Genomic DNA, 23,684 nt, shown 5'->3' on the forward strand with positions numbered 1-23,684 from the left:
TACAACAGTTAACCTACTCTATTATACCATCGTGGCCATCCTGGGGGCTGTCTCTCCTCCACATTCCACAACCCGTGTCACCCTTCTTTTTTTTAAATTTTTAATTTAATTTTTTAAATTTACATCCAAATTAGCATATAGTGCAACAATGATTTCAGGAGTAGATTCCTTGTGCCCTTTACTCATTTAGCCCATCCCTCCTCCCACAATCCCTCCAGTAACCCTCAGTTTGTTCTCCATATTAATGACTCTCTTCTGTTTTGTCCCCCTCCCTGTTTTTATATTATTTTTGTTTCCCTTCCCTTATGTTCATCTGTTTTGTCTCTTAAAGTCCTCATAGGAGTGAAGTCATATGATATTTGTCTTTCTCTGACTGGCTAATTTCACTTAGCATAACACCCTCCAGTTCCATCCACGTAGTTGCAAATGGCAAGATTTCATTCTCTTTGATTGCCGAGTAATACTCCATTGTATCTATATACCACATCTTCTTTATCCATTCATCCATCGATGGACATTTGGTCTCTTTCCATACGTTGGCCATTGTTGATAGTGCTGCTATAAACATTGGGGTGCATATGTCCCTTCGAAACAGCATACCTGTATCCCTTGGGTAAATACCTAGTAGTGCAATTGCTGGGTCGTAGGGTAGTTCTATTTTTAGTTTTTTGAGGAACTTCCATACTGTTTTCCAGAGTGGCTGCACAGCTTGCATTTCCAGTCACCCTTCTAACCCAGTCTCCAAGGCAGGGAATAGTCTAAAGCACAAAGTGATTGTGACCTTCTCTGCTTAAAATCCTCCGTGGTTCTCCAAAGCCCTCCAAGGAAAAAGTCAAAATCGCTCAGTGGGATTTTCAAAGCTTTTGCTGATGGCAGAGGTACCTCTCTGGGTCCATTTTTCCAAAATTTCTCCCGATACCCGCTTTGGCCTAAGACCTCACCCTACTTACCTCCAACCAAACGTGGCACACAGGTTCATATCTCCCTGTCTTTGCTCTTCTCCCTGAGATGCGTTTTGTGGGTCAAGCAGTGTTCAGGATCACTATGGGGGTAGCAGCGTGTGACCAGGGTCAGAATTCACTGAGTGACTAGGACCCAGCTCAGTGCCCAGGCTGAATTAGGGCTTGGGCTTCAGATTGTCAATTTCTCATTTTCTCAAAGTATTAACTGACCTGCTATCAGCTGATATTTGGAGATATCTGAGCCCTGGCCCATTCAGGTACCAGAAGAGTCCAAAGTCTGGGGTCACAGGAGTCCATATCAGATCTGAGCACCTCAGTGACCTGCCTGCCCCGGACTTCCAGGACCGTTCCTTGTCCAGCTATCCCTGTGCCTCAGATCCACACCCCTGCCCCTCCCTTCCCCCCTCCCCGCCCGCACCATGCATGCATGTGATTGATTGAGAATGAGGCTAGGAGAGATTAAATTTTTGAAGAACTTATCTGCCAGATCTAGAACACCTTTGTCCTCAGTGAGTCTCTAAAAGCACCCCATAAGGGGCGCTTGGGTGGCTCAATCGGTTAAGCATCCAACTCTTGATCTTAAGATGAGGCCATTAATTGGCTAAAATCCAATATGAGTGTGTCTTTATTTTTATTTTTTAACGTTTATTTTTGAGAGAGAGAGAGAGAGGGAGGGAGAAAGAGAGAAAGTGGGGGGGGGGCAGAGAGAGAGGGAAACACAGAATCCCAAGCAGGCTCCAGGCTCTGAGTTGTTGGTACAGAACCTGATACAGGGCTCAAACTCAGGAACTGTGAGATCATGACCTGAGCTGAAGTTGGATGCTTAACCGACTGAGCCACCCAGGTGCCCATAAGTGTTTCTTTATAAAAAGAGGAAATTGAGGGGCGCCTGGGTGGCTCAGTCGGTTAAGCGGCTGACTTCGGCTCAGGTCATGATCTCGCGGTCCGTGAGTTCGAGCCCCGCGTCGGGCTCTGTGCTGACAGCTCAGAGCCTGGAGCCTGTTTCGGATTCTGTGTCTCCCTCTCTCTGACCCTCCCTGTTCATGCTCTGTCTCTCTCTCTCTGTCTGAAAAATAAATAAACGTTAAAAAAAAATTTAAAAAAAGGGGGGGAAATTGAGGGACCCATGGGTGGCTTGGTCAGTTAGGTGTCTGACTCTTGATCTCAACTCAATTCGTGATCTTCTGGTTTGTGAGTTTGATCCCTGCAGGGGACTCTGCACTGACAGCTTGGGGACTGGAGCTTCTTTGGGATTCTGTTTCTCCTTCTCTCTGCCCCTCCCTTGCTTGTGCTCTCTCTCTCTCTGAAAACAAATAAACAAACTTTAAAAAACTAAAAAAGGAAATTGAGAAGGACTCTACATGAAGAAGAAGGCAGAGATCAGGTGATGCTCCCACAAGCCAAGGAACACCAGAGATGGCCCACCAATCACAGAAGAGTCTGGAACAGACTCTCCCTCATAGACTTTGGGAGGAATAGCCCTGTGACACTGATTTCACGCTCTTAGGTAACACATTTGTGGTGTTCAGGCCACCCGGTGTGTGGTACTTGGGTGTGGCAGCCCCCGCTGGGTAGCCTCCTAAGGGTAGCCCTCTGCCCTTTGGGCTGGCCATGCTGCTCTCCCTCAAGGCAGCCATAGCATTCTCGTCAAAATACAGGTCTGATCATGTCCCCACATTGCACTTGGGATAAAAGTCCAAGCCATGGCCCGGGTATTGTTGGCTCAACCTACGTGTCCAGTCCATGGGGATTTCCATGACTCCTACCCTCAGTGCCTTTGGGCCGCTGCCGTGTGACATCCCCTCATCTGACTGCCCAGCTGAGGTGGCAGCCTCGCCGAGCTCTGGTTTCCTTCAGAGCATTTAGTGCCCAGCGTGGTGTTTCATCTGTGCTTACTGATGTATTGTCTGCCTCTCCCACTAGAATGCAGGCCCCAAGCATCCGAGAAATGAACATCAGAATGTGTGGAATAAATGAAGGAATGGGTGGGTGAACTCGGAGTGGGTGAATTCTGTGAAGACCTTTGGTATTAGTTTCCAGGGCTGCTGTAACAAAGTGCCTCATACTGGGCACCCTCAACAACAGAAATGTATCATCTCGGTTCTGGAAGCCATGAGTCCACCAGCAAGGTGTGGGCCAGGTCCGTTCCTTCTGAGGCTATGTGCGATAACCTGTTCCCTGCCTCACTCCCAACTTCTGGTGGTTTGCTGGCATTCATTGGCATTCCTTAGCTTGCAGAATGCATGTCCCCGTGCATGTGTCTGGGTCCAAATTCCCCCCTTTCATAAGGACGGTGGCCATATTGGATTTGGGGCCCACCCTACTCCAGTATGACCTCATCTTCATTAATTACTTCTGCAAAGGTCCTATTCCAAATAAGGTCACATTCTGAGATCCTGGGGGCTGAGAGTTTAACATGTGAATTTTGGGGAGGAGGATGGAGACACAAATCAGTTTCTGACCCAGTCAGTCACTTCACCTTGCCATTGCCTTGGGCTTTACTCTGCATCAGAATCAGGCTTTAAGGTGTCCTCACTCTCTGGGCCAAAGCCCCTCACAAGAGGCCTGGCACAGGCAGTCAGTGGGGTCTGGCTGCCCCCAATCAGTGTGGGTCCAGTTCTCTCTGAACCAGAACAGCCCTGTCCAGGAAGGCGTGTGGACAGGAGAGAGAGAACCGATGCCCCCTTTCCAAGGGTACATGGCATTCTCCCATTCATTTCTGCTCCTCACCTTGAGTTCAGAAAATCTCCCTTGACTTCAGGGACAGAGTCGATTGTCTTCTCCCCTGAATGACTTGGATCCCCCTGTGGGCTAGATTTTAGAAACTCCGGAGCAAAGAAATGACTCCTCTTTGTCCTGTTTCTCTTTTGTCCTCCCTCCCACAAAAGCAGTCATTGCAAAATATCCTCAAATATCCTGGCAGGCCAAAGGGGCCAAGGGCCGAAGACACAGGAAGACACAGAATGGAAGCAAAATCTTGGTTACTATCTGTCTCAGGGTTCTAGCGGGAAACCAGCGTCATCCTCCCCTCAAGCCAGGTAGTCAGGAAGAGTTTCATACAGGGACTGTCAGCGTGCCAGGGCTGCCATAACAAAACACCACCGACTGGGTGGCTTGAACAATTGAAATTTATTTTCTCACCGTTCTGGAGGCTGGAGGTGCAAGATCAGGGGGTGGGTAGGGTTGGCTTCTGGCCAGCCCTGTGTCTTGGGCTTGCAGATGGCAGACTTGTCACTGTGTGACCACGTGGTCCTTCCTCCATGGGCATGTGCCCCTGGTGTCTCTCTGTGTGTCCAAACATCCTCTTCTTATAAGAACACGTGGGTTTAGGGCCCAACCTCATGGCCCCATTTTTGTTTATGGTCTTTCTGAGAGATTGGGGGCTTCCACATGGCTTCCAAATGTGAGTCCAGCCCATAGCACCAATCCCTCCTCTCTCCCTGCCTTCTCCCTAATTTTCTTTTTTTTTTTATTTTTAATGTTTATATTTGAAGGAGAGAGAGACAGAGAGTGAGTGGGGGGAGGAACAGAGAGAGAGGGAGAAACAGAATCCAAAGCAGGCTCCAGGCTCTGAACTGTCAGCACAGAGTCTGATGCAGGACTTCAACTCACAAACCATGAGATCATGACCTGAGCCGAAGTTGGATGCTCAACCGACTGAGCCACCCAGGTGCCCCTCTCTAATTTTCTGTTGTGGTTTCTCATTAGCCCACTCAACTGGGGTCAAGGGCAGATGGAGAAGGGCAGAGAGTGGATCCAGAAGGCAAATCAAAGATACTTTTCATGGTGTTCTCCTGCCAGATTTCCATTCCTCATCAACTTTTGCCTACTTAGAAGGAATCAGAGTTCCTCTTCCACCACTTCCCGACCCCGAACTATGTTTCAAAAGGGTGGGAATCAGGGCTCTAGCCCCAAAGGGCTTATTTTGTTTTGTATTTTACAGAGAGAAAGGGGGGGAGCATGAGTGGGGTAGAGGGGCAGAAGGAGAGAGAGAGAGAATCTCAAACAGGCTCCACACTCAGCACGGAGCCTGACAGGGCGGCTCAATCCCATGACCCTGGCATCATTACCTGAGCCAAAATCAAGAGTTGGTCACTCAACAGACTGAGCCACCCAGGCACCCTTTAAAACAGTGATTCTCACATGAAAGCAGCACGTGGCTATGCAGGAGCTCCTTTCCCACCCTTGACCCCTCCAGCTCTTCAGGTTAGACAGGTGAGCCAGGAAACCAGCCACTACTCAGTCATCCAAAGGACTCCTCCTTCCCAACATGGCATGCATCCACATTCTATATTCTTCCCAGAATTTGGGAGCCCCATACATCTCCCCCTGAGCTACAATAGGCTCCTAATGGAATGGTAATCACCTATTGGAAGTAGCAACTAATTGTCTTTGTTCAGGTGATGACCATGGGATGCTCAATCTGTGTCTTTATCTGTACCCTCTTCCTCCTCCTCAGCGTATCATCCTCCCCTTGGCCCTCAAATGTCTAATATGAAAAGGTAAATGGATGTTTACTGAGCTCATGCTCTTCTACTGTCCCCTTCTGCCTTCCCAAATTCCTAGTGGAGTCATGGAAATTGCCATCCACTGATACCATCCATGGTGAGTTTTCTAGAGCATAGCTAGATGGTGCCATTCCCTGCTTAAAACCTTTCCTGGCTCCCCATCATCCTTTGGGTGACAGTCACCTCTCAGCCTGACACTGAAGACTTGCACTGTCAACCCTCAGCCCCTTCTCCCACCATCTTCTCCACATGTGTCTCTTTTCTAAGTAGCCCATGCTTCTCACCAGGCTCCCCAAACACTGTCCAGTTTCATGCCTGCTGGCTTTTCTCCTGCTGAATCTTCTGGAATGTAGAGGCTCATTCTGGAGCCAGGATAAGATCCCAGACTGCTAATTTTCCAATCTCTCTACTTTTTGGCAGTCACCTGCTATTTTGAGATTGTCCTGGCTCTGTTTATTTAGACCCAGGGATAATATTTTAATTCTTAAGCATCAGATATGGAGCTCCCCAGAGGTCACTTTAGCCATGCCCCTGCCTCCACAGTCGGGAAGAACCACATCCTTAGACTCCTGTGATACCTCACTTATGGAAGTTCCCTCCTTTTAGCCTCTCCTGTGGGCATATTAGAAGAGGAAAGAAGGGAAAGTATGAGTACATATTGAACCGAAACGTCTACGTCTCAGAAATACTCATCCACCATCTTGCTTAATCTTCTCAACAACCCATGGGTGTCATTATTACCATTTCAAAGCTGAGAGGCGAGGTGATTTTGCCAAGCTCCCGACAATACTGAATTAGGATAAGTAACACCAGTTTCCATAACAGATTCCAAAAGGCCATTGACTTAACTCAATACAAGTTTACTTTCCACTTATGTAAATTAGGTGTATGTAGTTGGTGGGTGGACTTTCACATAATCATTCAGAGACCCAGGCTCCATGCGTCTTGAGGCTCCATCCTCTCTCTCCTGGGTTCACAGAATCCTTGCCGCTCAGCCAGCAATTGGGGTGGAGAAAGAATGAGCCCTGCACGTGGGAGGTTTTTGCAGAGCAAGTTTGCAACCTGCAGAGAACACTACTTCCGCTTGCATCCCATTGGCCAGAACGCATCACATGACGAGGCCTCCCCGCAAGGGAGACTGGGAAATGTCCTGGCGTGCGTGGGGGAAGAGGAGGGAAGGTGGGTGTTGGTGTTTGTTAGCTGCCTCTGCCTCAACCATGCAGAAGGCGACCCTCGGAGGGGCGCGTATGCGGTGTGTTGGCCAAGGTTGGCCCCAAGAAGCCGGAGAGGAGCCCGGGTCCTTCCCTTCATTGCAAGCAGTGGACCTATAGCTGAAGTATTTTGGTGGACGACACAGAGGATATTGGCAGGCCCCAGGAATGCTGAGTGGAGTACGTGGTCTGACCTCAGACCTAGTTCTGAAAGAAACTCCTCAGGAGATTAAGGGCTTGTTGCCCAGAGTATTTATTTGACCTTACAGGTGGTTTCAAATGAGGCCTGCGCTCAGGAATGTCTACTGAGAAGACGCCCTGGCTTTGGCCCGTGTTCCTACACTTCTGCTGGGTGAACTTGATGTTAATTTTTGGGCTGAAGATCCCACTTCCTTCCAGAAATGACACATGATAGGTCCAAGCAGGGGTGCTATTACTGGTGTCTGACACCTGAACAATAAGAGTAGACACCTGATGGATGGTAGGAGCAAGGTGGGGAGACTGAGGCTCGTGTTAACCCTTTCGGTGCTGGATTCTGGGAGGTCTGGAGGTGCTGGGGTGGGCCCGAGCCATATGGGAGCCACATGGGGAGACCCTCAGGGTAGTGACTCTCTACCAACCAGCATGGGAAGTACTTAGATATTTTACCGACATTACAACCATGTCGCCCTTGGCCCCACGATCCTAAAATGCTGTCGTTCCATAATTCAAGGACTCCATAGCTCCTTGTGTCAGTGCAGCAATACCCGGGAAGAGCGTGGAGTTCAAATTTAGACACGCTCGCTTTCAATTCTGCCCTTTCCAGTTCCTCCATCTCTTGGAGTTCCTGCATCGTGTAGCATGGCATACATAATAATGCCTGTCATGTATGAGGACAGGATTCACACGCAGCAATGACCACGACATGGAACGGTTGCTGGGTTATTGTGACACAACATGATGTTATGGTTAAAAGCTTGACCTCTGAGGTCAGGCAGGTCCTGTTTAAGTCGTAGGTCTGTTGCCTACTAGCTGCGTGACCTTGACAAAGTCCTTCTTTTCTCACCTACCTCTCCCCCTCTTTCTTACTAAATTCCACCTGCACTGGCTCCCTTGCTGTTTGAGAGCACACCAGGCCCCCTGCCTCAAGGCCTTTGCACTGGTTATAGCTCTTTTGCTTGGTATGCTCTCCCTCAGTATATCCAAATATTTGAGAGACAAATGTCTAGACTCAGATATGATCAGACAGGCTTAAAGAACTAAGGTTGACTTTGTGGAACCAATGAAACCCCTTGGAAAAATTGGCCTGATACCTTGCTTGCAGGGATCTTGGCAGCCTTAGCAGGTGAGTAAGGAAGGTCACTTCCTGGTAGGCCCAGGAGCCTCAGGATATTTGGGGGACCTCGAGAAGAGAGGAATTCATTTAAATCTATAGGTTTTGCAGGCAAAATGCGATGATGAGTGCTTGGCTTGGCTCCTTAGCCTCCAGAGGCTTTTAAACATTCGATCTGAGATTCCTTATGAAACGTTCCAGCAAAGCAGACTTAAAAGTGTCTGTATGGTCAATCACTATTCTTGCTGCACTTATGTAGATGACCAGGCCAAGTTTAATGAGATTAGTTAGTCATATTTTGATTATCTTTGGTAGAAATGAGGGTTATTGTAGAGGGAAAAAATATGTTTCAGTGACACACCTTTGTGGCTATCAGATTCTAGTGCTGTTGTCTTTGAGGTTTTGTTTTCTAGCTATAAATTGGACTGGATACTGAATTCTCCCTACTTCCTCCCATATCTTGCTACAATTCTTCAAACTAATGATTCCAAGTTTTCTCCCACCTTCTGACTTGGACTCACTGAAAACGAACACTGCCTTATTCCAGTGCCATGTAAGCTGAGGTGGGACAATTTGATAGAAACTTCAAGGAAGTCACCCCAGCAGCTCACGTATGGGCAACCTTTGTGCCTGTTGCTGTGTGGGCCACTCAGAAAGACCAGAGACTTTCAAATTTCAAGCCAGGAAAAGCATCAGACTGTCACTGCCTGCCCTCACTCCATCTGAAGATGCTTTGAGCCTGACATCTGGAAATCTCCACTGGCTGCTTTCAGAACTCAGAAGTGGGGATTATAACCTACTCCAATCATTAAACTTTGTTTTTTCTTTTGTTTCTGTAGAAATCACTCTTACTAAATACCTGAGGGGCACCTGGCTGGTTCAGTTGGTTAAGCGGTTCGACTTCAGCTCAGGTCATAAACACACAGCTTGTGGGTTCGAGCCCCACATCGGGCTCTGTGCTGACAGCTCAGAGCCTGGAGCCTGATTCAGATTCTGTGTCTCCCTCTCTCTCTGTCCCTCTCCCGCCTGCTCTCTCTCTCTCTCTCTCTCTCTCTCTCTCAAAAATAAATAAACATTAAAAAAATAAATAAACTTAGGGGTGCTTGGGTGGCTCAGTCAGTTAAATGTTCGACTTTGGCTCAGGTCTTGATCTCACGGTTTGTAGGTACGAGCCCGGTGTAGGCTCTGTGCTGACAGCTCAGAGTCTGGAGCCTGTTTTGGATTCTGTGTCTCCTTCTCTCTCTGTCCCTCCCCCGCTCATGCTCTGTCTCTGTAACTCTCAACAATAAATAAATGTTTTAAATTTATTTTACAAATAGATAAACTTAAAAAAAAAAAAAACCTGATGCACTATGTAGGCCTAACGTGGGGGAACTCACCCACTTCCTCATCTCCTGAAATGAGACACAGCCCTTTAACTGAACTGGCCTACTCTCAGGAATAAAAAAACTGGTCTGATGAGATATGAAGCAATCTACCAACTCAGGACAGGTTCAAACCTACCTATACCAGCTGGCCCAAGGTGTTAAAATATCTTGCAATATTACCCAAATCCTTGAACAGATTTCCCCATGGTCACTAACCTGTTTTCATGGCTTGACCTTGTCAAGTTTGGGGCAATGTTTACAGACTGGATTTCAAATACTGCCTGTGTAATTATTATAAGACTTGCTACTATCCCACTTCCTGGTTACCGTGGGCCCTCCTCCTGATTTAGCACATCAGCTACCTAGGCAGTTAATGTCCTCTCTATTGACTGGTGCCTTGGCATCACAAGGTGGATGGTAGTGTAAACCTTGACACTTTTTTTCCCTTTTCCTTTTTATAATGCAAGAGCCTGACTTAAGATTTGATTCCCAAAGCATCTACTTGGATGGCTTTCTCCGAGAATTACACTACCAGCCACACATCTAGATTAAGAGGCAGGCCATCTCCCACTACTCAGGCCCCTTACTTTTAGAGATCTTTGTTGATTTTGATAACTGTGTCATTTGGAACACTTCTTTTTTCCCTTTCCATGCTTTAAATTTCTGCTCTCATGGGCGCCTGGGTGGCTTAGTCGGTTAAGCGTCAGACTTTGGCTCAGGTCATGGCCTTGCAGTCTGTGGGTTTGAGGCCTGTGTCGGGCCTCAGAGACAGCTGACAGCTGTGTGCTGTCAGCTCAGAGACTGGAGCCTGCTTTGGATTCTGTGTCTCTCTCTCCCTCTTTGCCCCTCCCCTGCTTGTGTTCTGTCTCTCTCGCTCTCACAAATAAATAAACACTAAAAAAATTTTTAATTTCTCTTCTCAATTCACCAATAAAGAGTAAATCTGCAAAACCCTATTCCACCACCCTTAAGATCCCAATAAATGCAGAACCCCAAGGCCATGGGCTCCCTTTCTTTCTTCCTGCAACGTCACTGCATGGCCCCAGGTGTGCTGTGTAATTCCCAGGTCCTTTAAATAATGCATCTTTAGTTTTTTTTCAAAATTTCCTGACAGCTACTGCTGAAAGGCATCTTGCCCTCATAAGAACCACATGGGTCGGTCCAACCACAACACTGATGATTGACAGATGGAGATTGCACAGAACAGCAGGACATTTCAAGTCCCAGCTTCCCCACCTACTAGCTGGTTAACCTCTTCGGTTTCCTCAACTGTAATATGGAGAGAACAGTAATCACCTCTTGAAGATGTGGGAGCATTGAATGACCTAATAACTGTAAAATATTGACAACATTGCCTGGCACAGAGTCAGTGGTTAATAAAGGCCAGCTATTTTGGGGGCACCTGGGTGGCTCAGGCGGTTAAGCGTCTGGCTCTTGGTTTTGGTTCAGGTTATGATCTCATGGTTCGTGGGTTTGAGCCCTACAAGGGTCTCTGTTCTGACAGGAGCCTGCTTGGGATTCTCTCTCCTCTCCCTCTCTCTCTGCCCCTCCTCAACTTGTGCTCTCTCTCTGTCTCTCTCTCAAAAAAAATAATAAAAATAAATAGATAACTTAAAAAAAATAAAGGTCAGCTATTTTGGTTGTTTGAAAGACCTACAATTCTAACATTCAACCTATTTATGCTATTAATGATTTAGTTTTAAAGCCTCTAAATCTTTTTTTTTCCTAGATAGCTAGGCTGTAAAGTCAAAGTGCATTTTTTTTTTACTTAAAAAAAATTTTAATGTTTCTAATTTATTTTTGAGAAAGAGAAAGAGCACGAGCGGGGGAGGGGCAGAGAGAGAGAACGAGATACAGAATCCGAATCAGGCTCCAGACTGAGCTGTCAGCACAGAGCCCAATGTAGGGCTCGAATCCATGAACTGTGAGAACATGACCTGAGCCAAAGTTGGATGCTTTACTGACTGACCTACCCACGTGCCCTAAAATCAAAGTGCATTTAAGAGTCTCTTATATTTTGGCTCCCTCCCTCTCTAACCTTTATTTTTTCCTTCCCCTCCCCCATGGTACTCAGGAGGGCACCTGATGGGATGAGCACTGGGTGTTGTATGGAAACCAATTTGACAATAAATTTCATATTAAAAAATAAAAATAAAAAATAAAAAGCAATTGTATAAAGCTGCAAAAAAAAGTGCATTTAAACCAGAGACAATATAATTCATTATCTTCACTAGGATTGTTTTCAGAGCAAAAGAGATGCTATTAATAATTAAGCCAGGGGCACCTGGGTGGCTCAGTAGTTGGGGCCTGAGACTCTTGATCTTGGGGTTGTGAGTTCCAATCCCAGGTTGGGTGTAGAGATTGCTTAAAAATACAATATATTGTTTATTTATTATTATTTTAATATTTTTTTTATTGTTGAGAAGTACAGCATGAGTAGGGGAGGGTCAGAGAGAGGGAGACACAGAATCTGAAGAAGGCTCCAGGCTCCAAGCTGTCAGCACAGAACCTGATGCAGGGCTCGAACTTATGAACCCCGAGATCATGACCTGAGCCCAAGTCCGATGCCCAACTGACTGAGCCACCCAGGCGCCCCTATAGTATTTTTAAATTAAGGCATGTACATGGTTAAAAAAATTTTTTTTAATGTTTATTTTTGAGAGAGACAGATTGCAAGCGGGGAAGGGGCAGAGAGAGAGAGAGAGAGAGAGAGAATCCAAGCTCTGAGCTGTCAGCACAGAGCCCGATGGGGAGCTCAAACTCACAAACTGTGAGCTCATGACCCGAACCAAAGTTGGATGCTTAACCGACTGAGCTACCCAGGCACCTGTACATGTTTTTATTAAAAAAAAAAAAAAACAAACTTTTAAGTTTATTTATTTTGAGACACACACACACACACACACACACACACACAGCAGCAGCATGAGTGTGGGAGGCACGGAGAGAGAGGGAAAGAGAGAATCCGTGCTGTCAGCACATGGAGCCCAATGTGGGGCTCGATCTCATGAACTGTGAGATCATGAACTGGGTGGAAATCAAGGTGCCCCCGGTTTTTAGACATGGTGCTATTGCACACTTAACAGACTATAGCATAGTATAAATGGAACTTTAAATGCACTGGGAAGCCAAAATATTAATTTGACTCATTTTATTGCATTAGTAGCTTTATCGCAGAGGTCTGGAACTGTACCTGCAATACATCCAAGGAAGGCCTGTTTTTCTGCTGTAACTCAGGCCTGGAGAGGGCATCTGAAGGGGGCTTCTCAGAAACAGATCCAGGCCTGGGGCGCCTGGGTGGCTCCGTTGGTTAAGCTTGTGACTTCGGCTCAGGTCATGATCTCGTGGGCTGTGGGTTCGAGCCACACATCAGGTTCTATGCTGACAGCTCAGAGCCTGGAACCTGTTTCAGATTCTGTGTCTCCTTCTCTCTGACCTTCCCCTGCTTGTGCTCTGTCTCTCTCTGTCTCTTGAAAAATAAGTAAATGTTAAAAATTTTTTTAAAAAAAGGAAAGAAAAAGAAAACAGATCCAGGCCTGGGTATATATCCAAAATATGTGAAAGCAGACAGAGACTTGGAAAGATAGTTGTATGTTCGTGTTCATAACAGCGTTATTCACAACAGCCAAAAGGTGGAAGCAACTCAGGTGTCCATCAACAGATGAATGGATACACAAAATATGGCCTATCCATACAACAGAATATCACTCAGCCTCAAAAAAGCAAGAGAGTCTGAGATGAGCTAGAACATGGATGAACCTTGAGAACATTATGCTAAGTGAAACATACCAGTCACAAAAGGAAAAATACTGTATGGTTTTTCTTTTTAATTTTTGATGTTTTATTTATTTTTGAGAGAGTGCAAGTGGGGGAGGGGCAGACAGAGGGGGTCAGAGGATCTGCAACAGGTTCTGTGCTGAGACTAGCAAGCCTGATATGGGGTTTGAACTCATGAACTGTGAGATCATGACCCGAGCTGAAGTCGGATGCTCAACTGACTGAGCCACCCAGGTGCCCTTGGTTTTTCTTACATGAGCTGATTCACAGAGACAGAAAGAGTGGTCCTTACCAGGGGCTGGAGGGAAGGAGAAAGGGGAAGTGATACGTAATGGGTAAGAGTTTCAGTTTTGCAAGGTGATGAGTTTGGGAGATGGATGGTGGTGATGGTTTCACAAAACGTGAAGGTACTTAATGCCGCCGAATTGTACACTTAAAAATGGTTAAAATGGTAAATTGTATGTTAGCACAATGTAAAGAAAGGAGGAGGAGGAGGAGGAGGAAGAGGAAGAAGAGGAAGAAGAAATAGATCTAGACCTTCTGACCCTCCTCCAGCCATGCCCAGGAGGAGGGAGGAGCCTGTGGGCTGAGGGTTCCTGCTTTCCTGGAACCCATGACTCTGCTGTGGACTTTCCCTTTGGGACTGTAGAATTCCCTGTCTGATGGCCTCAGATGCCTCTTCTCCAGGTCCACCCTCCAAGGGCAGTCTACGTCTTTGGCGTGTGCACACCTTGACCTGAGGGATGGTCAAGAGGTGGCTGGATATGGGTGTGGACAGAGCTTGGCACATATGGGCTGGGGGACAGGACGGAGCTGTAAGTGGGAAGGAAACAGAGGTGGGTCTGGGGCAGGGTGACTCTCTCTGAACGGTCACATCCCCTTGAGGACTCAAGATCATCCAGAACTCCAGAGAACATCCAGATCAAAGCTTGCTTTCCAGGTTGTTGGGAAGGGTTCTTTGTCAGGGAAGGAGAAGGCAAGCTTTACTGGGTGGTTGTTGGTTGATGTGATGTTTGCAAATACTCAGAGAAGGCGGGACCTTCCTTGGTGTCCTGCCCTGTGTAGGGGAAGCTAAGGTGGCCACACAGGCCTGCTTTGTGACTGAGATGCTCACTTCTAGCCCCTGCGAGTGTCCACTGCTAATGGATCAGAGCTGATTGATTTATAAGATTCGAAGAAAGGCCTTTGGCCAAAGGGAGCTACCTCACCAAGTCGGTGGTCTCCCCCAGAGGAAGCCACATCCAGCCACTGGTTGATGCAGGAGTATGAAGCCAGCCCCTTGCTTCAGTTTGGGACAGCTCCACATGGGACTGACTGGGTCCTCTGCGCATCCGGGTCCCAGTCCGCCACCACCTGTGGCCCTGACTTCCCTGCAGGTGTCATTATGTGCACCTCCATCTCAGAGTCTGTTTCTAGGGATCCGATCCAAGACATTCTGTGCTCACTGATTGTAGTGATGGACCTGGGACTTCTCTCTCTAGGCAATTCCCTTAAGGCCAGGAGCCTCATCTCTCTTTCATGGTGACATCTCCACTACTCCTTCCCCCTGACAGACACAATGCCCCACTTGGACCAAACCAGACAGAGTATAAAAATTATACAGTCCCGGATAAAGTGTACAAAGAGTTGTTCACTTGGGGGCCAGGGAAGCCCTCCCTGAGAAGGTGATTTCTGAGCAAGTTCTGAAGGAGAGGAGAGGGTGAGCTGCGAGGGTGTCTGAGGGAAGGGCAATCTAGGTAGGAGAACAGGCAGTGCAAAGGCCCTGAGGTGAGAGAAGCCCTGGAATATGCAAAGATAATGAGGAGGCTGAGTGTTCTGGAGTGAGCTAGGAAGAGAGAGTAGGAGATAAACTCAGAGGGGGGGTCTGGAGGCCATGCAGGGTCATTTGGTTTTTACTCAAAGTGAGATGGGAGCCGGGGGGAGTTTTAAGCAGAGGAGGGATGTGACCCAACAAGTTGTATTAGATCACTCTGGCACTGGCACTGACAACAGACATCTGGTTGTAATAATAATCAAATACCTAAAAATGTTGAGCCTTTACTATGTACCAGTAAGCCGCTGGATCACGGAGGCAGTACTATTGTGTCCACTGTATGGAAGAAGAGAGCAAGTCTCAGAGAGGTTGAGTCACTTGTCCAGAGTAACAGAGCTGGGAACTGGAGGTGCAGGGATTCGAGGGGACTCCAGAGCCCTAGATCTTAACTGTGGCACTTTGGTGCTCCATCAGGGAGCTGGCAATCTCAGCCCAGGTGGGGATCAGGCTCTGGAAGGACCCAGGAGCCAACACTCCCCAGTCTGGCAGCCCTACCTAGGAGATCTGAAACACCAGCTGAACTCAGAGGACCCATACTCAGCCTATACCTTGAGGATGTGGTATCCCCAGAACTGGGTGTCCTGGTTGACAGCATGGGGCACACCCAGAGGCAGGATGTCTAGGAACCTAAGGAGCTCGTGGAGGACAACATCTGTGTCTGGCATCCAGGCCCCGTCCCCCAGGCAGGGTAGTCTCTCTGGCCTCATGACTCAGTCAGTCTCTCACTCTACGAGCTCCATTCAGAAAAGGGTGGGAAAAAGTTTTGACCACGGGAAGGCTTATTGCCTTGGGCATCTATCTCCACCCTCAGCATCCCAGTCTTCAAGCCCACGATTGTGACTGCGTTAACAGCAGTCATCCTGCATCCTCTCAAATGATACTCTCCCCATCCCCCAACAATGTGCTGGGAGTCCCAGGTCCTTGTACCCAGCCTGCTGACTTCAGGCTGAAAGCCTGAGTACTTTAGAGGGATCAAGAGCCCATATGTGAGGGTGGTATTGGTGGTCTCCATCCTGGCAAAAAAAGATGTCATGGGCAGAACTGAACAAATTCTCTTGGCTGAATTGTGTGCGTGGGTCCCCTTGCTTCTACACACAAAACCACACAATGCCAGAATCAGAGAGAAGCCAAAAGAAGCCATCTATCTAGACCAGGGACGGCAGACAAATGGCATTCCTTAGTACACTTCCACTTCCTTGGTCTTTGTCCACAGCAGGCATTATCAATCAATCTCAGCACTTTTTTTTTAAATGTTTATTTATTTTGAGACAGAGAGAGACAGAGCATGAACGGGGGAGGGGCAGAGAGAGGGAGACACAGAATTGGAAGCAGGCTCCAGGCTCTGAGCCATCAGCCCAGAGCCCGACGCGGGACTCAAACTCACGGACCACGAGATCGTGACCTGAGCTGAAGTCGGACCCTTAACCAACTGAGCCACCCAGGCGCCCCTCAATCTCAGCACTCTTGTGCACTAAACCTCAGAATCTTTCTCAGACTCTCATGAAAGGAACGTTGACACATGAGATGAAGCCCATTTATAGTCCTAGATCTAGACCAAAACCTCTGTTATCAGGACATCAATTTTACTGATGGAAAACCCGAGATCCAGAGATGTGGGGAAAACTACCTGGTCACACAGGCAACTAAAAGGTAGAGGGGGGATTTGGGACCCAGGTCTCCTGAGTCCCATCCAAGGATGCTCCAAGACCCTCAGCCCCCACAGATCCCAGAATGGAATGAATCTTACTCCAAGGCTCCCCTGCTCCCCATGTGGATGGGAAAGGTGTCAGTGAAGATCCAGGGAGAAAGCGGCCCTGGAGAGAAAGTATCTTGGTACCTGTTGCTCCCTCTCCCTTGAACACTGTTCCCCGCCATTCTTCTCACTTCTCCTGGGTCATGCCTATTTATCACTTGGGTCTCAAATTAGATGGAGTCTCCTCCAGAAAGCCTTCTCTGACCTCCAGACTGGCAGGCACTGCTTGAGCTTCAACTCTGACCCCTCTCCCCGAGCCTCCCTACCCCCCAACACTGTCCATGAGCCAAACGCTGAACTGGCCACTGAAAACACCAAACAGATTAGGCCCTTGCCCTGTAGGAACCAGAATTTGTACATCTGAAAATCTGCCTCCTGCCCCTCAGTCTTCACTTCCACTTCTGAAGACCTCTGTTTATTGTTGTTAATTCTGTGGTGCATTTGGTCCATATTCTTGTTTAATGCTTGTAACAATTTGGGAAAAATTTACGACTCCCCATTTTATAGATGAGGGAACTGAGGTCCATCAGGGAGGACAGCCACTTGCCAAGACTTACACGTGGTAGAACTTGCTTTTAAATTCAGGCGTACAGGACTCCAGGGTGGCTCAGTCGGTTAAGCGTCCGACTTCGGCTCAGGTCGTGATCTCACGGTTCGTGGGTTCGAGCCCCGCGTCGGGCTCTGTGCTGACAGCTCAGAGCCTGAAGCCTGTGTCAGATTCTGTGTCTCCCTCTCTCTCTGCCCCTCCCCCACTCGCGCTCTGTCTCTCTCTGTCTCAAAAATAAATAAACATTAAAAAAATAAAAAAAAATAAATTCAGGCGTACAGGACTCCAGGGTGCAGGTTTGAAGCCTCTAGAGCAAGAGTTCTTGAACTGGGGTCCAGGCACCCCTAGAATTCAGGGGGCCCTTGAACTTGGATGGAAAATAAAATTGCAGTTTTTCACTTACCTCTATCTGAAAGGTGGCCTTGCCTTCGGTTATGAAAGCAGATGACGGTGACCGTGGTGTGAAGCCGTAATGGTGCCTTTATCACCCGTGGAGACCACAGGCATTCTCATAGCACATTACAGGTCTAGTTCTTGTTTTTTTTTAATTTTTTAATGTTTATTTATTTATTATTTATTCTTTTTTTTTAATTTTTTTTTCAACGTTTATTTATTTTTGGGACAGAGAGAGACAGAGCATGAACGGGAGAGGGTCAGAGAGAGAGGGAGACACAGAATCGGAAACAGGCTCCAGGCTCTGAGCCATCAGCCCAGAGCCCGATGCGGGGCTTGAACTCACGGACCACGAGATCGTGACCTGGCTGAAGTCGGACGCTTAACCGACTGCGCCACCCAGGCGCCCCTATTATTTATTCTTTTAATGTTTATTTATTTTTGAAAGAGAGTGAGACAGAGCATGAATGGGGGAGGGTCAGAGAGAGAGAGAGAGAGAGGGAGACACAGCAGAATCCAAAGCAGGCTCCAGGCTCTGAGCTGTCAGCACAGAGCCTGACACAGGGCTTGAACTCACGGTGCACGAGATCATGACCTGAGATGCAGTTGGACGCTTAACCGACTGACCCACCCAGGCGCCCCGAATTACATTTTTTTTAGAATCAAGTTAGTTCACATACAGTGTAGTCTTGGCTTCAGGAGAAGAAACCAGTGATTCATCTCTTACGTACGGCACCCAATGCTTATCCTGAAAAGTACCCTCCTTTAATGCCCATCACCCATTTAAACCATCCCTCCACCCACCTCCCCTCCAAAAACCTTCAGTTTGTTCTCTGCATTGAAGAATCTCTTATGGTTTGCCTCCCTCTCTGTTTTTATCTTATTTTTCCTTCCCTTCCCCTATGTACATCTGCTGTGGTTCTCAAATTCCACACATGAGGGAAATCATATGATATCTGTCTTTCTCTGACTTATTTCACTTAGCATAATACGCTCTAGTTCCATCCATGTTGTTGCAAACGGCAAGATTTCACTCTTTTCATTGCTGAGTAGTATTCCATTGTGTATATACACTACACCTTCCTTATCCATTCATGGACGTCGAAGGACGTTTTGGCTGTTTCCATAGTTTGGCTATTGTTGATAGCACTGCTATAAACATTGGGCAGGCACATGCACCCTAATGAATTAATTTTTTCTAAGTTTATTTATTTTGAGAGAGAAAGAGAGAGCACACGTGCACAAGCAGGGGAGGGGCAGAGAGGGAGAATCCCAAGCAGGTCCTGCACTGTCAGTTCTGAGCCTGACGCAAGGCTTGAACTGATGAACCAAGCTGTGAGATCACGACCTGAGCCGAAGTTGGATGCTTAACCTACTGAGCCACGCAGGTACCCCATGAATTAAATGTTTTTAGTTGTGGTAAAACACACATAATATTTACCATTTTAACTATTTTAAATTGTATAGTTCAGTGGCATTAAGTCCATGCACGATATTGTACATCCCCCCCTGGAGCTAGTTCCTGAACTTTTTCATCACCCCAAAAGGAAAACCCTGTGGTTTTAGGCAGTTGCCCCCCCCACCACCCTTACTCCCCTGGTCTCTGGCAAAGACAGATCTGCTTTCTGTGTCTGTGGATTTGCCTCCACTGGACATTTCATATCAAGAGAATCATAGTCAATATGTGCCCTTTTATGTCTGGCTTATTTCATGAATTGAATTCTATGCAGTTTAAAAAAAAAAGTATCCTAAGAGGCCCATGGTACCATCATGCACTGTAATGCGTAAATGGGCCAAAGAGGATTTGTAGCAAACCTCTTGTCTCATGAATTGGGTTTTAGCAGAAAAACATGTTCAGTGAGCACATACTATGTGTCAGGGTCTATCTAAGTGCATTACACACATAACTGACTGAAATCTCACAGCATCCCTGGGGATGGGGAGAGAGCATTTTACAGATGAGGAAAGAGGCACAGAGAGCTTAAATAACCCTCTAGCTGTCCTATGGAAAGGGCTGGGGCTGGGATTTGAACCCAAGTCCTCTGGTTCTAGCAGCCAGTGGTTAACCACTGAGCCATGATGCACTGGCTCCCCCCTTAGCCTCTCAGCCTGGCTCTGAACTCTCACTGCCCCAGCTCCCCACTCATGCCCCCTGACCCTCACTAATCTCTCACTAGCTCCCCCTACACCTTACTAGTCCCTCAGCCCCTCACTAGTCCCTCAGCCCCTCATTAGCTCCCCCTGCCCCTCATTAGTCCCTCAGCCCCTCCCTAGCTCTCCCTGCCCTCACTAGTCCCTCAGCCCCTCAGCCCCTCACTAGCTCTCCTGGCCCTCACTAGTCCCTCAGCCTTTTATTAGCTCCCTCTACCCCTCACTAGCTCCCCGTGCCCCTCACTAGTCCCTCAGCCCCTCATTAGCTCCCCCTGCCCCTCATTAGTCCCTCTGTCCCTCACTAGTCCCTCAGCCCTTTATTAGCTCCCTCTACCCCTCACTAGCTTCCCCTGCGCCTCACCTGTCCCTCAGCCCCTCACTAGCTCCCCCTGCCCTTCACTAACTCCCCTTACCCCTCACTAGTCCCTCAGCCCTTCACTAGTCCTTCAGCCCCTCACTAGCTCCCCCTGCACCTCACTAGTCCCTCAGCCCCTCACTAATCCCCCTGCCCCTCACTAACTCCCCTTAGCCCTCACTAGTCCCTCAGCCCCTCACTAGTCCCTCAGCCCCTCATTAGCTCCCCCTGCCCCTCATTAGTCCCTCAGCCCCTCACTAGTACTCCCTGCCCCTCACTAGTCCCTCAGCTTTTTATTAGCTGCTTCTACCCTTCGCTAGCTCCCCCTGCTCCTCACTAATTCCCCCTACCCCTCATTAGTCCCTCAGCCCCTCACTAAGTCCCCCTGCACCTCACTAGTCCCTCAGCACCCCTGTCTTTCCTGTTCTGTCTCTCAGTGAGACTTCAATCTCCATAGGTCTGTATGTCTGTCTGTCCTCAGTCTCTGGGCTCCCGCATTTCTCTGGCCATCTCCTCATCTCTCCACCTGCCTCTGTGCCATCTTTACCTTCACAGCCTCAGGTGTCATGGTTCCATCTTTGTACCTTCTGCCCTGATAGTGACACGTGCCACTCTCCAATGTGAGGGTCTCGCTACCTTCCATTCAACACGCGCAGCCACTGAGGACCACACCGGGTGCTGGAGGGGAAACCACCAGGAAGGACAACCGAGGGCACGATGCCTGAATATTGCCCTGTCACTCTGAATCATTCTGTATTGGTTTCTGTCTTATTGTCGTCTGTCCCTCCCACTAGCATGTTAGCTCTGTAAGAGCCAGGTATTTATTTACCTGTCCTGTTCATTGCTGCCTCCCCCATGCCTAGAATAGCGCCTCCACACAGCTGTCCAATAAATGCTTGTTGAATGAATGAATGAGTGTTTACCACGTGTCTTGTTGTCTTAGGAGAGCGGGTTTCTCATTCTCTTACCATCTTGTCACATGACGAGTCTCCTTCAGGGTGTGTCTGATCTTCCACTCCCTTTAGCCTTGGCCTCTGGGTCTCTGGGTCTCTCCTGTGGCCACTGTGCATTCACCAAGCACTTAGTGTGTCCCAAGCCGTGCACATTGGATCTCTTCTCCATCCTCACGGTGACCCCATAGGGTAGGTACTCACACTTTCCAGAGGGAGAAACCTGACGCTTGTCTAGGTGTCTCTGACAGGATAAATACATGACAAGGCTGAGGTTTGAGACTGAGTCTGCCTGACTCAAAATTAGTGCTTTATTTTCACGTATGAACACTTCCTAGAATGTCTTCCCTCAGAGTCCCTAGACTCTCAGATGTGCTGGGGAGCTGCTATTGACCCTCCTGCCCTCTTGCCTGGTTATTAACAGTGCAAATTAGCATTCTAAAGGCCCTGAGAAGTCCTGCAAGAAAGGAACCTGCTTGCCTTTTTGAATCCAATCTCTCCCTAGTTAATTTTTCCAAAGAATCCCTTTTCCCCAGAATTTACAGTTCTCTTCTGTCTCTTGTCCTCTCTGACTCTTTTTCTCTCTGCTTCTCACTGTCTGCTATCTCTCTCTATGTCTCTGTGTCTCTGTATCTCTCTCAGAAAGGCAGCAGAGGGAAGTGGTTGAATAGCAGGTTCTGCAAGGAGACCAGATTTGACACCGGATTCTACTTCTAGACTGCTATGTGAGCTTGGGCAAGGTCTTAAGCTCTCTGGGTTTCACTCTCCCCGTCTATGGGGATGACAGCAATACCTGCCTCAGAGGGTGAGGATTAAGTACCTTACTCTGTGCAAAGCACTTCGAGGCTCCCTATCAGTGACTCCTGGGGCTGAAATGAGGCCCCAGGCTCAGTGCTAGATCACACAGGACAGAGGGAACCAGGACTTCGCTGGGGCCAGGCAAGTCCACAGTGGCACCTCTCCAAGGTCAGGAAAGTACAGGTTCCACCCCTGATTTCACAGTATCAGGATTATCAGTGCCCTCCTCCTGGGTTAGAGGTGTATGGGGAGAAGCTGGGCCTGGCAGTTTTGACTTTGAGACTCAGATAAAGCATAACCTTGCCTCCTCCTCATGCATGTGGGGTGACTCAGCCACCTCACCTCCTAGATCAGGACTTTTGTTGCTGGCAGGTGGCTTGTTTAGCTTTGTAAACAAACTGCTGGTTCCCCATTTTAAAGGAAAGAGAAAACGGGCGCCTGGATGGTTCAGTTGGTTAAGTGTCCTACTTTGGCTCAGGCCATGATCTCACGGTTTGTGGGTTTGAGCCCCGTGTTGGGCTCTGTGCTGACAGCTCAGAGCCTGGAGGCTGCTTCGGATTCTGTATGTCTCTCTCTCTGCCTCTCTCCCCACTCTCTCTCTCTCTCAAAATAATAAATAAATATTAAAAAAACATTAAAGGGATGGCACAAAAACAGACACTCAGATCAATGGAACAGAATACAGAGCCCAGAAATGGATCCACAAACATATGGCCAACTAATCTTTGACAAAGCAGGAAAGAATATCCAATGAAATAAAGACAATATCTTCAGCAATGGTGCTGGGAAAACTGGACAGCGACATGCAGAAGAATGGACCTGGACCACTTTCTTACACCAGACACAAAAATAAACTCAAATGGATGAAAGACCTAAATGTAAGACAGGAAGCCATCAAAATCCTCAAGGAGAAAGCAGGCGAAAACCTCTTTGATCATGGCCGCATCAACCTGTTACTCAACATGTCTCCAGAGGCAAGAGAAACAAAAGCAAAAATGAACCATTGGGATCACATCAAAATAAAAAGCTTCTGCACAGTGAAGGAAACAATCAGCAAAACTAAAAGGCAACAGACAGAATTGGAGAAGATATTTGCATACAACATATCAGATAAAAGGTTATTGTCCAAACCTATAAAGAACTTACCAAACTCAACACCCAAAAAACAAATGATCCAGTGAAGAAATGGGCAAAAGACATGAATAGACACTTCTCCAGAGAAGACATCCAGATGGTCAACTGACACATGAAAAAATGCTCAACATCACTCATCATCAGGGAAATACAAATCAAAACCACAATGAGATACCAGCTCACATTTGTCAGAATGGCTAACATTAACAACTCAGGCAACAGATATTGGCGAGGATGCAGAGAAAGAGGATCTCTTTTGCATTGCTGGTGGGAATGCAAGCTGGTGTAGCCACTCTGGAAAACAGTATGGAACTTCCTCAAAAAATTGAAATTAGAACTATCCTATGACCCAGCAATTGCACTACTAGGTATTTATCCAAGGGATACAGGTATGCTGTTTCGAAGGGGCACATACATCCCAATGTACATAGCGGCACTATTGACAATAGCGATAAATGGATAAAGAAGATGTCGTGTATTTATACACACAGTGGAGTATTACTCAGCAATCAAAAAGAAAGAAATCTTGCCATTTGCAATGACGTGGATGGAACTAGAGGGTATTATGCTAAGTGAAATTAGTCAGTCAGAGAAAGACAAATATCATATGACTTCACTCATATGAGGACTTTAAGACACAAAACAGATGAGCA

General features: G+C 47.5%; 1 protein-coding gene across 1 annotated transcript in view; it reads left to right on the top strand.

Moving 5' to 3' along the window:
- The window catches only part of LOC124511733 (cytochrome P450 2B11-like), a 48,771-nt gene that overhangs the window by 3,835 nt on the left and 21,252 nt on the right, over positions 1-23,684 (top strand). The window lies entirely within an intron of this gene.

This window comes from Lynx rufus, unplaced genomic scaffold (genome assembly GCF_022079265.1).
Source record: "Lynx rufus isolate CCGP_SWC_20201006 ecotype Redwood Valley unplaced genomic scaffold, mLynRuf1.p SCAF_16, whole genome shotgun sequence".
NCBI classification, from domain to species: domain Eukaryota; kingdom Metazoa; phylum Chordata; class Mammalia; order Carnivora; family Felidae; genus Lynx; species Lynx rufus.